Genomic DNA, 16936 nt, shown 5'->3' with positions numbered 1-16936 from the left:
AGGTAAACATAATCAAGTAACATTAGGCTAGGGCCTGTTTTTTTCAGCAAGTATAGTAGGACAGGTAGCAAAAATTAATTACCACAAGTGAAAAGATGCAATAACTAATAATTTACAGTCAAAGATTATAATCAATAAAGCAATTAAACTTAACCAACAAATTAACCAACACTATAAAACATGACAATCAATTACACAGATAGTCACAGAACTGATGGGTCTTCAGTTGCTTCTTAAATACATTGAGGGAGTCAACAGTACAGATGGAGATGAGTAGCCCATTCCACTGACTGGGAACTACACAGTAAAGGAGTCTGGATTGAGACTTCCCATACGAAACTTTAACTGCTCAAAGGTTGATCTGTGATCGCTCATGAGACTCTAAAACGATTCTCGTTAATGTTTCATTTAAGAATCAACTTTGTCACAGATGGTTCTCCTAAAATTCCTTAGGAGAAATAACTTTACACAAAAATGAGATACAGTATGACATACAACCTAGATAAAAGGAGTCAAAATTGAGAATTTTGTTTGACAAGCATGTTATATTTTGTAAGACCTCTTTCTGGTCTTATTTTAATCCCTTTCAAGACTTGGCATTTTTGACTTATTATTGGACTGAAACTTTTATCCAAGGTGACTTACAACATCTGAGATATGATTGGCTGCAATTCTCTTGTTTTCTATTTGTAGCACAGGCAGATGAAGTGACTTTCTCATAGTTACATGTTGCCAGAAGAAGGATTTAAACACATAATCTCAGGGCTTGAAGTCTAATGTCACACTTCCTGCCTTTTTTCCACAATGACTATGATGTAATTGGAGCACAGCAATAAAAATTAGATCAACTGATAGTATTATTCAGAAGCAATGACTGTACTTTTTAGCGGTGCTACATGATTAACGTGGTCTTAAACGTATTGTGTTGAGTCATGTCTTTCATAGCGTTGTCCCGTTTATGTAGTCTATGATGCGTCTGTGTAGTCTATGATGCGCCTGTGTAAATGTTGTTCCCCTGGAAACAAAGGGGGAAAGGAGAATGCTGCAGGAGTGTGATACCTCATGGTAATTTTCCTATCTACCCATCAAGTTCATCCCGCTTTTCTTATTTAAATGAGAGGAGGGAGTGAAGGAAGGGAGATAGAGGGGGAAAAGGGGAGAAACCAGAACACAACACAGAAATGCATCAAGAAACAGAGAAACACCAATCCGAGTCGTCACACACCTTTCCACAGCTTGCTGCTCTCAATGCCAGACCTGTAACAATCTTGCCATTCTCACAAAACCCCAGGTTTCAGTAGTAACAGGACATGACAAGGACCGTATGGTGAGACAGTTTCTTTTTATTTTGGGATAAGAGCATACAATCAAGTGCTTCTATATTGCAGTTACTGCTGGACAGATTCTAACCGGTTCAAGTTCATTATCATTAATCATTCTCTGGACGATTTCCTGGACTTTACGTGCGTTAGTTGTTTTGTGTGCGTCATATCTGTTTTATGTTCAGTGTAGGGTCAAGGGAGGGTTTACTCTGTATATTCATTGCTGCACCGTTTATTATAATATTCCACCATTCACTCGTGGGGTTCTGTGTGTTAGGGAAGTGGGAGGTGAGATATTTATACTTTTTGGCATTTTGTTTCATTTCTTTTTATCAATATATATATTCATTTTAGTAACTTACCTACTGTTTGCTTTTTTTGCCTATTTGATCAAAGATTGGGGAAGTAATTGAAAGAAGTACGGCTTGTCTAAGTCTAACACCCCTCAGGTTGCCAGGCCATAGGTCTTTGGCGGTGTAGTTGCCGGTCCAGACGAATGGGCCAGCTGTTAGAACCTTTTGTAATCATAGTAAAGTGTTTTATTACCACAAACAGCTGCCCATACATTTTACCATATATTACTAAGCACATAATGCAAATACTTTCAAACTGAAAAAAAATGTCAACAACTTACTTGGTAAATCTGAGCCCCTTGTATGACTTTGCTGTGATATTAGCTGAAACTCAATAGGAGACACTTGTGCGAATACTGTGTGTAAAATTAACAGAGAGTCACATAAAAAAGGTTTGGGGTAGACACCCTGTATCCTTGAAGAGTTGCGGTAGTTTATAGGCAAAACAACAATATTATGTCCAAAACAGAACTGAGGTAAACATGGCCATTATATAATTGACTGACAGGTGCAGAAGGGACTGAAATTGGAAATGACATAATTAGAATGGATCCTCTGAAGGATCATAAGCAGAAATTACATCTTTAGGAGACAGGTTCTAAGGGACCGGAAGCAGAAGTGATATTATTCGGAGGCAGATTCTTCTGATTGTCTGCAGAGAGAAAGTAGAAAAAGATTACAGCGCCAACCTCTGGTCTGGTGGAGAAACACATTTTTTCAAGCCTACAAACTGTTTACCATGCACATGTGTGTGACGTATTATTTTTTCTCAGGAGAAAAATCTGACAAATGTGAGACAAAAGAATATGTCTCCATTTTATTTCTTTCTGATCTCATTATTGTCTAGAAGAAACCAAAAATATATTAAGGAGATCTCTTTTTTGATTTTTCATTTTTATTGGTTGATACCCCACAGAGGTAATGAGTTCATTATACTGTAAGCCTGTAATTGCTCAAGTAACATTTTGTTAAGACCCCCAACACTACATTACTTTGTTTAGTCTTAAGCAGTTGCATTAATGATTTCTAATAGCTTCTTGCTTTCTTAACTTGGCCAATGACAAAGGAACCAGCAGCTCACTGTAAGTTTCTTCTATTTATACCTAGGTTTTCATCATCACATATCTATGTTAATATAAAGTATTTGGAAAAAAATGGAAGAGAAAACTATAAAGGAATAAGAATTAATAATCTGCCATAAATTATTTGATAATCTTTAAAAAAAAAAAAAATACATCTGCAATATTAGACTATTCAGAAGTATCAGAATTAAATCACTAATGATCCATACAATTAAATAAGTTTTGTTACTGGCTTCTTAAGAAGAAACTGGATGGAAGAAAAAAAACCTGCAGCCATGATGGCTTTCCAGGACTGAACTTGAGCACCCTTAATCTACTAAACAGGATGTTAAAATTGTGCAGTGCTTGTATCACTATTCAATTATTACTAGCGCTACATTTATTTTGTAAACTGTGTAAATGTAAATTCTTGTGTGGTAAGTCAGTCAACTTTACAGTAAACTGAAAAAGAAGAAAAAAGTAAATGGGATACAGAATTAATACCCTGACTTAATTTTTTTAAGCCTTGTGTTTTTATAAGTTCCAGTTAACCCATTGTGAAAGTTCTTGTGTAATTCTTCCTTTCCTCTTATGCACCCCTGAGTTGCAAAGCTTAACCCAGGGGAAATTCTGTAGCAGATACTCAAAATGTTTCTTGTACGGACCTCACGGTTCAGAAACAGTTTCATCCCAAGAACTATAAACACACTCAATCAATTGCTCCTTGTAGAACTGTTTGTACTTATAAGTACAATCACCCCACTGTAAACTTGCACTACAGTTATAATATCGCACAACCTGAGCCGCTTTATAAAGCGCGTATTTACATATGATGACGATATCATTTTTAAGGTGAAATGCAGCAAAATATGTTTATTATGTTATACAGATAAAACTTTAACTTCATTTAAATAATCTATATTCTTCACTGGGAGTGTCGTGAAGGATAGAATAATTAAACATGTACTACGAAGATATTTCAATGTTCCTTAAACGTTTTGAAGAATCGGCGCTCCCCAATTCTGATTGGGTATTTGGGGAAAGAAAAGCAAGGACTGCAGTGGCGGCAATATATATTGAATATAGAACAGAAAGAGAAAATAACACAGCTAAAAACGCATTGACAAATTTCGTCAAAAGTTAAATGCTTGTGTCATGAGCACGAGGCAGCTATGCAGTGTCTGCAACGAACGTGGCCATCCACCGTGCATAAGCTACATTACTTACATTGGCAGGTGAAGGAGCCACTGATTCTTCCTCTGCCCAGTGCCACCATAAGCCTAGAGCCGCCCCTGAGTACTGCTGCAATAAATTATTTCATCGAAGGTCGTACACAATCACTACGGCGTGAAAGCCATGTTTAATAACGTGCTTTAACTCCTATCATCATAAAAATGATATCACGTATACATCTCAGTATTTTAGTTATTCAGAGAGCTGTAATATCACAAATGTAATGGATTCTGTGTCCAGTTGGAGGAAGAGAGCCGGTTTAAGAAGCAGGCAGTGATTCACACACATAGAGAACATAGAAGATCAAATACAAAACAAAGCATTTAACGTGCTACTTTAATTACGATGTCATTTGAGAAACTGGTTAATTAAACGATTTTAAGATGACTTTAGTGACAAAATAAACTACGTGATTAAAGTGGAAATGTCGAGATTGAAGTGGACATTTCGTGCTTTTTCCCCACTGTGTGCCTTTTTTTCTTTGTACCCTAATAAGCTTTCATATGACACTCAGACAGTGGGCTACAACTCGGCTTTTCACGGCGACTTTGATATGTGACTTCTTTTTTATTTCCAGCACTGTGCGATTTTGTGAACGTGAGCTTTCAAGTTTCTCCAACACACTATGTCACTCGATCAACTTCCTTTTGTTGATTATACCACAGTTTATTTGAACAAATAGTATGTTTTTCCTTTGCCTCCACTTGGTATTCGCTGAAATTCTTATATTTTCCCCCGTGCTTTTCCCATTGTCTTTTCACAGAAGGCTGAGCTTAAGGGCGATTTATATTCATTTGCATATTCAAAGAGGCGTAATTCTGGGAGGATTTGGGGCGTTACATAATGCGCGTGCACGAAAGTTACTTTTCACGCTGATCGGGATTTATGTAGCGGAAGAACCTGGAAGTTGGAGTACGCACAGATTCCTGCATCTGGATTTTTCTGTGCGTAAGCACATTTCGGCTTTTGTGCTTACGCCATGTTATAGTGCGAGTTCTACGCATGGCGTTATACATGAGGCCCCTGGACATCTGTCTGTTGGGATTAAAGGGGAAACAGTGACCCCTAGTGTCACAACATAAAGAGTACACAAAAATACTCATGTTTTTAAATAGACAGAAAAACATAAATGGAACCTAGAAATATCTGTCTGTCAATTAATTAATGAACTATAGCCAGATGACAATAGAAGTGAGGAAAACAAAAACCCAGTCAGCAGCATCCCTGGAGAAATAAAACCTCTAGGAGTTAATGGTCAGTTATAACAAAAAAGATTCAAAGATAAAGTCAGATACAGTCACAGTCTTGGAGACTTCGGCACTGGCTGCCCACCACCTTCTGGATATTGTACAGTAGACGTTTGCGCTGGGCAGACTACCCTGAAGACAGAATGGAATCTGTTGATTCCAAGGCACCCAATATTTCCAATGTCTTTCCATAGGCAGAAAAAAACCCCACCTTGGACAATGAACAATGGCACCAGGAGCCACAGTATGATACAAAGAAGAGAAGCGAAAGAGAGGATGGTTAGTAATGGTTCATAATTATTGTATTACTTATATTTTTACTTACTAGACATCCCCTATACAAACACACAAACACATACTGTGACTCATGACCAATGACATTAATTTAGTGAAGGCAATTTCATAGCTTTGTTTAACTCAGTTGTGCACCAATTAAGAAATAAAAAGTTGTTAATTGAAAAAAGCATCTATAGTGTAGCCTGCTAAAAAAGGCAAGGCATGAGACACTAGCTACTGAGTAAGGAAAAGTTTCAGAGCCATCACAATGAAGGCTGCTGACTGAAGATAAAGAGGTTGCAATCTTAAGCAATGAAGTAATCTTCGTATAATTTTTATTTAAAGAGCACTAACTCTCTCACCACATGACATGTAAAAGTTCCTTGACAAAGTTTCTCTACTCTCCTTCTAACACTTGAGCAGAATGGGAGAGTCATTAAATGACTGAGGATGAGATGGATGGAAGCTGTCAGCCAAATGCTTGCCAGAGCATGAAATCTAACCTAGCATTAGAGAGACTAGAAAAAAAGCTTCTCTTTTAGCTCTCAAAGCCAATATCCAGCAGTTTCAGACTACATTATTGGTGCTTCTCGCTGGGTTTGTGACGCCTCCCTGTCTTCTCTGTCTGCTGTCACTCAGTGAAGTCCAATTGATATTCAGAGCACTTTATGCAGTCATTCGGTAAGAGACAGACTCCTTTTAAAAGTCTCAAATCAACGCATTTAATGAACTTATTAAAAGATGATCTTTTAAAAGCATGATTTGTACAATGGTGTGAAATGATCGTTCATCTGGTTGTAAGCAGTAAGTCATAAAAAATTAAATGTGCAGGTGTTGATAAAAGAGAATTGCTGGTGACTCATCCACAAATGTATTCATTTCCAGGTTGATAATCTGTTGTTAATTGTATTTTATTGAGCTTGTATTGAATCTTTCTTTAGTTTGATCTAATCCAATACTGTGTCATGGTAAGTGATGCTGCTTCACAGCTTCAGGAATTGTAGGCCTGACTGTTGTCTGTGTGAAGTTTGCAAGTTCTTCCCATCTGTGTCTGGATTTTTTTTAGGTACTCTAATTTTTCTCCCATATACCACACATGTTAGATTAAGTAGTGACAATAAACTAGCATTGGTGCATGATGACTGAAGTCCCTTCAAGGTTTCTTGTTTGCCAAGATAGCCTCTCGTTCCTAAATTGGTTGGATGTATTTGATATTAAAAAACAATATTAGGAGAGTAATGCTACTTGTTAAAAAATTGTTGATACTAATCTCTGGACCTTATCATGCATAGACTGTTTATAATTTTTGTGCAAAACAAAATCTTTAATACTGATTATTCAATAAATTTCTGCCTGTACTCCACACAATGAAAATATAGATTTCCCAATGCTAATTAAAAAAAAAATTCAGAAGCTAAACCTTTCCTTTAGAAATTATTAGTACTTTTCTGTTTTATAAGTGTATTTTTTATTAAGTACATACTGTCTGTATTGTTTGCTTGTAGGTTTTCTTTATAGTTTAGACATACTTGAACAGGACCATTTCAAAAAGTTATAGTCCAGCAGACAATGCCTGAGATATATGAATTTTTCTGCAATTGAAAAATCAAAATGATTTTTTTTCTGCTACAGGTTAAGTTCTGATGTCTGATCGATGCTGTTTATGACTGGATAGATATTAAGCCAATGCTCTATTATTCTCGATGTCTTGTTAATCATGCTTGGTGTGATTTTTGCTATTCTCTTTCTCTGGTGAGTGTAACAAATATTTTCAGTGAAGTATTTCTTAATATATCCCCATGCCAACACTGCAAAAAAATGCATACAGAAAACTAGACACAAAAAAAAAATTAAATGGGAATTGTTTTGCTTTAATATAGCAAAAATATTTGCCAATGGGGTAAGTAAAATTACCTGACATTATTTCTTAATGTAAGATAAATAACCATACACATAATATAAAAAAAAAAATTTAAATGTCAATAATTCTTATAATAAGGAAAACAAGATTTAATGTCATGATATAAATACTTTTCACTTGCTTAGATTTCAGTTTTTGCAGTGAAGAAAAACAGGAATGAAAAATCTGCACTTATGCACAGTTTAATAAATCGTTAATGACGCTGCATTTAAAATTATCCAAAATGTACTTAGGACAAGATCCAGCTGGTGACTGTTGCCATCTAGCTTCAGTATCACTAAGCCATAGGTTTTAGGAATGCAACAAATTATCAAGCAGCCTTGGTGTCACGATCACTCCTAAAACATTAATGGCTGTGTTTGGTGTACTCCCGAATTGGCTTAAAAAGGAGAAATACAAATTGATTGCAAAGCCGTATGCCTCCCTAATAGCATACAGACTTACCTTGCTTAACTGAAAGTATCCCAACCCATTTTTTATGACTTCATAAGTAACCATATTGTAACAATTTCTTAATCCACTAAAATTGTCACTTATAAGACCATTGATGAAGAAAACAGAGAAAGATCCAAATTAGCTTCATAACTATAGGCACATTTAAAATGATTTTTTTCTTTTAAAAGTATTTGATAAAGAAGCTGCCATGCAGCTCCAGTCTTACCTTACATATTACAATGTACTTAGAAAGTTCCAGTCTGGCTTTCGTGCAGGTCACCATACAGAAATAGCATTAATCTACATTATAAATGACATTTTATTATCTTCTGATGAAAAATGCTACAGTAATTATGTACTGTAGTTAACTTTAAACACATGCTTTGGCAACATTGACCACTCTACTCTGTTACATTGGCCTGAATATTATGTTTGTCTCTCAGGCATTGTCCTTGCATGGTTTATTTCATATTTATCAAATCAATTTCAGTATATAAAGAAAAATGTTGTCCATACTTCTTTATTATATTCAGAAATAAAATATGGTTTCCTGCAAGGCTTGATACTCAGACCTTCACTGTTTTCATTTTATGTGCTTCTATTGGGAACTATTATTAGTAAGCATTACATTTCTTTTCACTTGTATGTAGATGATATCCAGTTAAAGGTTTTTTTTTTCTTTTTCTGACCCAATGTTTCCCCAATGGTGTTCTTAATTGTGTCAGTGAGTTAAGAATGATAGTTGTTTGGCTTTGAATACAGAAAGAAACATAAGATGCTTTTTTATTGGGGGAAGTGATGTGACCATATTTTGGCCTTTTTCACTCAGAAATTTTAAACATCAGTTTTATTCAACTGGCACGGAACTTAGTTAATTTTGTCCCAGTCATGTCCTTTAAAGCACATATTCCCAATACCATGTAAAACCTGCCTGTATAAGAAGACCCACTACTTTAGTCTAGCATTACCTAGGGCTCTTGATTAGCTGTGCATATTGCATTTCTGTTTTCTAGTCATCTTTATGAAAATATGAATATATCATTAATTACGAACCATTTCTAATCTTTCTTTATTCTGTTTTTCTTCTCAGTATTCTGCTCTGACACTTAACTACTATCTACTTCAAAGCTGTTCTTCTGCCCATGAGAAAGAGATCAGTGATACTCAGATCCTTTACAGTAGATAGCCTAGGAGCAGGTGGATGGCCAGTTGACCAAAGTCACCAGTATGATCAATGTGCCTTTCTGACTGTGTGTTCTGTCTTTGTCCGTTATAATTGACCATAGACCACCTCCCAAGGGGCCTTATGCATAACGCCGTGCGTAGAATTTGCACTATAACATCATGTAAGCACAAAAGACGAAATGTGCTTACGCACAGAAAAATCTAGATGCAGGAATCTGTGCGCACTCCAACTTCCACGTTCTTCTGCTACATAAATAAGTTTACATGAAAAGTAACGCATGAGCACGCGCCTGCTGTCCCATCCCAATTCCTCCCAAAATTATGCCTCTTTGAATATGCAAATCAATATAAATAGCCCTTAAGCTCAGCGTTCTGTGAAAAGACAATGGGAAAACCACGGGGGAAAATATAAGAATTTGAGTGAATACCAACTGGAGGCAAAGGAAAAACATACTACACTGTGTGCACAATTATTAGGCAAGTGAGTATTTTGACCATATCATCATTTTTAATGCGTATATTCCAACTCCAAGCTGTATTAACTTGAATGCTTATTGGATTTAAGCACGTCAGGTGATGTGTATTTGTGTAATGAGGGAGGGTGTGGCCTAAGGAGATCAACACCCTATATCAAGGTGTGCAGAATTATTAGGCAGCTAGTTTTCCTCAGGCAAAATGGGCCAAAAAAGAGATTTAACTGACTCTGAAAAGTCAAAAATTGTAAAAAGTTTTTCAGAGGGATGCAGCACTTTTGGAATTGCTAAGATATTGGTGTGTGATCACAGAACCATCAAACATTTTGTTGCAAATAGTCAACAGGGTCGCAAGAAACGTGTTGAGAACAAAAGACGCAAATTAGCTGCCAAAGATTTGAGAAGAATCAAACGTGAAGCTACCAGGAACCCATTATCCTCCAGTACTCTCATATTCCAGAGCTGCAACCTACCTGGAGTGCCCAGAAGTACAAGGTGTTCAGTGCTCAAAGACATGGCCAAGGTAAGGAGGGCTGAAACCCAACCACCACTGAACAAGAAACATAAGTTGAAACGTCAAAACTGGGCCAAGAAATATCTGAAGACAGATTTTTTTCAAAGGTTTTATGGACCGATGAGATGAGAGTGACTCTTGATGGACCAGATGGATGGACTTGTGGATCAGTAATGGGCACAGAGCTCCACTCCAACGTGGAGGTGGCATACTGGTATGAGCTGGTATTTTTAAAGATGAGCTAGTTGGATCTTTTTGCATTGAAGATGAACTCAAAATCAACTCCCAAACCTACTGCCAGTTTTTCGAAGACACTTTCTTCAAACAGTGATACAGGAAAAAGACCATGATTTTTATGCAGGCCAATGCTCCATCACTTGCATCGAAGTTCTCCACTGCGTGGCCAGCCAGTAAAGGCCTTAAAGATGAAGGAATAATGACATGGCCCCCCTTCCTCATCTGACCTAAACCCTATCGAAAACTTGTGGGCACTTCTTAAATGCAAGATTTACGGGGGAGAAAAACAATACACCTCTCTGAAGAGTGTCTGGGAGGCTGTAGTCACTGCTCCACAAAAAGCTGATCGTCAACAGATCAAGAAACTGACAGACTCCATGAATGGAAAGGCTTATGACTGTTATTGGAAAGAAGGGTGGCTATATTGGTCATTCATTGATTGATTTATTTTTTTTGAAATGTCAGAGATGTTTATTTGTAAATTTTGTTTTATGCTGTAAGAAAACATTCCATGAGCTTTGCCAAGAGAAACTCTGAGAAGGCCTTTTCCTCAAAGACCTTCTAGCATTCCCATGCATTTATTTCTAGTAGGATCGACTACTGGAATGTGGTGTTCACTGTTTGTTTAAATTGTTCTTTATACAGCTTCTAGTTAATCCTAAATGCTGCTGCCAGAATTATTACAAGAACAAGAAAATGTGAACACATAGCTCCAGTTCTAAAATCCTTACACAAACTCCTGGGGCCTCATGTATAACGCCGTGCGTAGTATTCGCACTATAACATGGCGTAAGCACAAAAGCCGAAATGTGCTTATGCACAGAAAAATCCAGATGCAGGAATCTGTGCGTACTCCAACTTCCACGTTCTTCCACTACATAAATCACGGTCAGCTTGAAAAGTAACGCTCGTGCACGCGCTTTATGTAACGCCCCAACTCCTCCCAGAATTACGCCTCTTTGAATATGCAAATCAATATAAATCACCCTTAAACTCAGCCTTCTGTAAACAGACAATGGGAAGAGCACGGGGGAAAATATAAGAATTTCAGCGAATACCAAGTGGAGGCAAAGGAAAAACATACTATTTGTTCAAATAAACCGTGGTATAATCAACAAAAGGAAGTCGATCGAGTGACATAGCGTGTTGGAGAAACTTGAAAGCTCAAGTTCACAAAGTTGCACAGTGCCCGAAATAAAAAAGAAGTCACATATCAAAGTTGCCGTGAAAAGGCAAGTTGTTGCCCACAGTCTGAGTGTCATATGAAAGCTTATTAGGGTACAGACAAAACAAATAGGCACACAGTGGGGAAAAAGCAGGAAATGTCAACTTTAATCTCGAAATTTTAACTTTAATCATGTTGTTTATTTTGTCATTAAAGTAGAACATCATAAACTTAATCTTAAAATCATTTAATTTACTAGTTTCTCAAATCCCATCGTAACTAAAGTAGCATGTTAAATGCTTTGTTTTGTATCTGATCTTCTATGTGCTCTATGTGTGTGAATCACTATGTGCTTCTTAAACCGTTCTTTCTCTTTCTCTGACAGGACACAGAATCCATTACATTCATGATATTACAGCTCTCTGAATAATTAAAATACTGAGATGTATACGTGATATCATTTTCATGATGATTAGAATGAAAGCATGTTATTAAACATGGGAACACGGTGGCGCAGTGATTGTTCATGTCTCACACAAGATGCTGCTGCGCCATGCGCGACCTTCGATGAAATAATTTATTGTAGCAGTACTGTCTCTTTCAAATGTACTAACCTCTAATTCCTGTCCTTACTTTTCTTTCTCCAAATACCCAATCACCACACAAACAAACTCTGTAATAGACGATAAGCCATCTGTAAGCTTACAACAACGATTCTTCAAAACTTTTAAGGAACAGTGAAATATCTTCATAGTACGTGTTTAATTATTCTATCCGTCTATCCTTCCAGTGTCGCGCCAGCCTCAGCAAATATACAGTGCGAGGCAGGAATAATACATGAACTTGCTAGCGCTGCGGCACCGTGTCCTCACATATTTAATTATTAACAACACAGATTATTTAAATGAAGTTAAAGTTTTATCTGTATTATATAATCAACATAGTTTGCTGTATTTCATCTTAAAAATGATATCATTATCATGTGTAAATACGTGCTTTATAAAGTGGCACAGGTTGTGCATTGTTATAACTGTAGTGCAAGTTTATCGTGGGGTAATTGTACTTATAAATACAAAAAGTTCTACAAGGAGCAATTGATTGAGTGCATTTATAGTTCTTGGGATGAAACTGTTTCTGAACCGTGAGGTCTGTACAGGAAAGGCTTTGAAACATTTTGCCATGGCTGAGGCAGCATGTGCTTGATGCTGTATACCAATAATTCTCTTTCCGAACAGCTGCTGCTGTGATTCCCCACTCAGATACAGTGATAGAAATACTCTGAGTGTTGTAGTGAGAGTAATATGGATAAAGATGATCCACTGTGGCAACCCTTAAAGGGAGCAGCTGAAAGATGAGAAAGAAGGTGCAGTGAGAGTAACAATGCTAAAGCAGCTATAGTCTTTGGAATACTTTGACTATTCCCTAGACCATTATATTGTTACAGGTTAATTACAATCAGATGCATTACACTAATAAACAATATGCAGTTAGTTTCAGTGTATTTATAAAGCCACGTCAGGAATGTGGATCTAAGAAAGAAAGGGTAACCACACAGGAACAGTAGCACTGCTTTGATGCTGGGTGCCGCCAGTCTGCAAAACCGAGCGGAGAACTTGCGTACGACAGGGTATGAGGTACCGTGGAAATGTGTGTGGCTTTACGCCAAGTTTAGGTTTTATACATTGTGATTTGAACGTGGAAACGTTTGTACGCAACATTTCGGTGCGTACGCACTGTTTATACATGAGGCCCATGGTGTATATTTTCCCCAGAGATGCTTCTGATTGGAGTTTTTGTGTTCCTCTCCTCTGTTGTCAAAATGCATTAGTCCAAAAATTAATTAATTGACACAAATTGTTAGACTCAATTTATTTTAATTAATTTCGAACCACTTTATCTTCCAGTGTGTTTGAGGAAATCTGTGCCTTTATACTGTATGTATGCATTATGTAAATTAGTAGTTTGTAGTTTGTAAATGCATTTTATCTGTGAACTTGTAATAGCTCCCTGTGCTTGTGCACAGAGAAGATTGATATATGAAAATAAATAATCATTTATTGAACAATAATTATTTTATGGAGCATTAGATTCCAGTGTGTTGTCATGATTAGGGCTGAAATTTGAGGTCTTATAGCCTTTGCCTATTATGAAACCCATTTTTGTGTACTGTAGTCTGAGTTGTGTCCCGCATTTCTATAGGCTTGGTCTCCAGGGTTGTGACCTCAAATTAATCAGCAGAAAGGATGAAAGGTCATCCTTTTGCATTGAGCCTTGCCCGATCTGCGCATAAATCCTTCTAAACCTTTCTGAATTCTCTTTGTGATTATTTTTCAGGTCTTGCCTTGTTTTTGACTTCTTGCCTGATTATTGAATGTGATTTTTGCCTCTTGTCTGAGTTTTAGTTGCTTTGGTTTTGTTTTTTTTTTTCTCATTTGTTTCACCTGTTGCATGCATCTTATGGTTTAACTCAAGAAGCTTGTTATGTCTTGCCGAGTCAGGACACGTGTAGCAACAGTTTTGTAACTATAAGATAATACAATTTTGCCATTTAACTAGAAGCTTTGCTACAACTCCCAAATAAAATACAATTTATTTTTGTAAATAAAACACAATACACAGAACAGAACACAAGTAACAAGTAATGCTCAATACAATACGATAGTACAGAGCAAAATGCAAGAGTAAATGATATCACATAATATGATTCACAGTTAATCAGAGTCCTGGAGACCTCAGCCATCAAGCTGCCTCCCCCATACTGGCCATTCCATAGCTGAGTCAGTGGTGAGCTGGCCAATATGATGAAAGGACCCTTCTACCCCACAAATCCAGTGCTCCTCCATCAGAGATGACTTTTATTAGGCAGACAGGCAGTCAGACAACTTGGCAGTAGGGAAAAGGCACCAAGTGCCACAATTGAGTACCTAGACGAGAAACAGAATAGGTGAGGGTTAGTAACAAATTATAACCCTCATATTACATATGTTTTAGTGCTAATGACTAACAACAGAGATGCAGTAAGCACAGTTAATCAGCAACTCTAGTCTGGGTATGCTAAGCTGAAGTAGTTAGTCTTCAGCTGGGATTTGAAAGCTGACAGTTAAGGGGCATGTCTTACAATAGCAGTCAGACCGTTCCACAGTTTAGGTGCCCTGTAACTAAAAGCACAACCTCCCATTGTTATTTTATTAATCCTTGGAATAATAAGCCGACCAGTATCTTGATATCTTAATGTGCGTTCTGGTTTGTAAGTAATGAGAAGTTCAGATAAGTAAGCTAGACCTTGGCCATTTAAGGCTTTATACATTAAAAGTAAGATTTTGAATTCTGCCCTAAACTTAACCAGGGGCCTCATGTATAAACGGTGCGCACGCATAGAAATGTTGCGTAAGAACTTTTCCATGTTCAAATCGTGATGGATAAAACCTACACTTGGCGTAAAGCCATGCACTCGTCCACGGTACCTCATACCTTGACGTACGCAAGTTCTCCGCTCGGTTTCGCAGACTGGCAGCACCCAGCGTCAAAGCAATGCTACTGTTCCTGTGTGGTTACTCCTTATTTTCCTGACGCGGCTTTATAAATACACTGAAACTAACCGCATATTGTTTATTAGTTTAATGCATCTGATTGTAATTAACTTGTAACAATATAATGGTCCAGGGAATAGCCATAGTATTCCAAATACCATAACTGCTTTAGCGTTGTTACTCTAACTACACCTTCTTCTTCTTTCAGCTGCTCCCGTTAGGAGTTGCCACAGCGGATCATCTTTTACCATATTACTCTCACTGCAGCACTCTGAGTATTTATATCACTGTATCTGAGTGTGAATCACAGCAGCAGCTGATCGGAAAGAGAATTATTAGTATACAGTATCAAGCACACGCTTTCTCAGCCACGGCAAAATGTTTCAAAGCCTTTCCTGTACAGAACTCGCGGTTCAGAAACAGTTTCATCCCAAGAACTTTAAACGCACTCAATCAAGTGCTCCTTGAACTGTTTGTACTTATAAGTACAATTACCTCACTGTAAACTTGCACTACAGTTATAATATTACACAACCTGCGCCACTTTATAAAGCGTATTTACATATGATGACGATATCATTTTTAAGATGAAATGCAGCAAAATATGTTTATTATATTATACAGATAAACCTTTAATTTCATTTAAATAATCTATATTCTTCACTGGGACTGGTGTGAAGGATAGAATAATTAAACATGTACTACGAAGATATTTCAATGTTCCTTAAATGTTTTCAAGAATCGGCGCTCTAAGCTTATAGATGGCTTAACGTCTATTACAGAGCTGATTGTGTGGTGATCAGTTACTTGGAGAAAGAAAAGCAAGGACTGCAGGGGCGGCCACGCCAATAGATATTGAATATAAAACAGAAGGAGAAAATAATGACACAGCTCAAAACGCAGTGGCAAATTTCAACAAAAGTTAAACGCTTGTGTCATGAGCACGAGGCGGCTATGCAGTGTCCGCAACGGACGTGGCCATCCGCTGTGCATAAGATAACATATTGACATTGGACTTTCTCTATTGGACATAGAGCCGCTCATGAGTACTGCTGCAATAAATTATTTCATCAAAGGTCGCACACAATCACTGCGCCATGAAACCCATCTTTAATAACGTGCTTTAACTATCATCATGAAAATGATATCATGTATACATCTCAGTATTTTAGTTATTCAGAGACCTGTAATATCATGAATGTAATGGATTCTGTGTCCTGTCGGAGGAAGAGAGCCGGTTTAAGAAGCACGTAGTGATTCACACACATAGAGCACATAGATCACATACAAAACAAAGCATTTAACGTGCTATACTTTAATTACGATGTGATTTGAGAAACTGGATAATTAATCGATTTTAAGATGAAGTTTATGATGTTCTATTTTAATGACAAAATAAACTATGTAATTCAAGTAAACATTTCGAGATTGAAGTTGACATTTCGTGCTTTTTCCCCACTGTGTGCCTTTTTTGTCTGTACCCTAATAAGCTTTCATATGACTCTCAGACAGTGGGCTAAAACTCGCCTTTTCACAGCGACTTTGATATGTGACTTCTTTTTTATTTTGGGCACTGTGTGACTTTGTGAACTTGAGCTTTCAAGTTTCTCCAACACACTATGTCACTCGATCAACTTCCTTTTGTTGATTATACCACGGTTTATTTGAACAAATAGTATGTTTTTCCTTTGCCTCCACTTGGTATTCGCTGAAATTCTTATATTTTCCCCCGTGCTCTTCCCATTGTCTGTTTACAGAAGGCTGAGTTTAAGGGTGATTTATATTGATTTGCATATTCAAAGAGGCGTAATTCTGGGAGGAGTTGGGGCGTTACATAAAGCGCGTGCACGAGCGTTACTTTTCAAGCTGACCGTGATTTATGTAGTGGAAGAACGTGGAAGTTGGAGTACGCACAGATTCCTGCATCTGGATTTTTCTGTGCATAAGCACATTTCGGCTTTTGTGCTTACGCCATGTTATAGTG

Source organism: Polypterus senegalus, chromosome 8 (assembly GCF_016835505.1).
Source record: "Polypterus senegalus isolate Bchr_013 chromosome 8, ASM1683550v1, whole genome shotgun sequence".
Lineage (NCBI taxonomy): Eukaryota > Metazoa > Chordata > Cladistia > Polypteriformes > Polypteridae > Polypterus > Polypterus senegalus.
Note: the sequence above shows the minus strand (reverse complement) of the source record.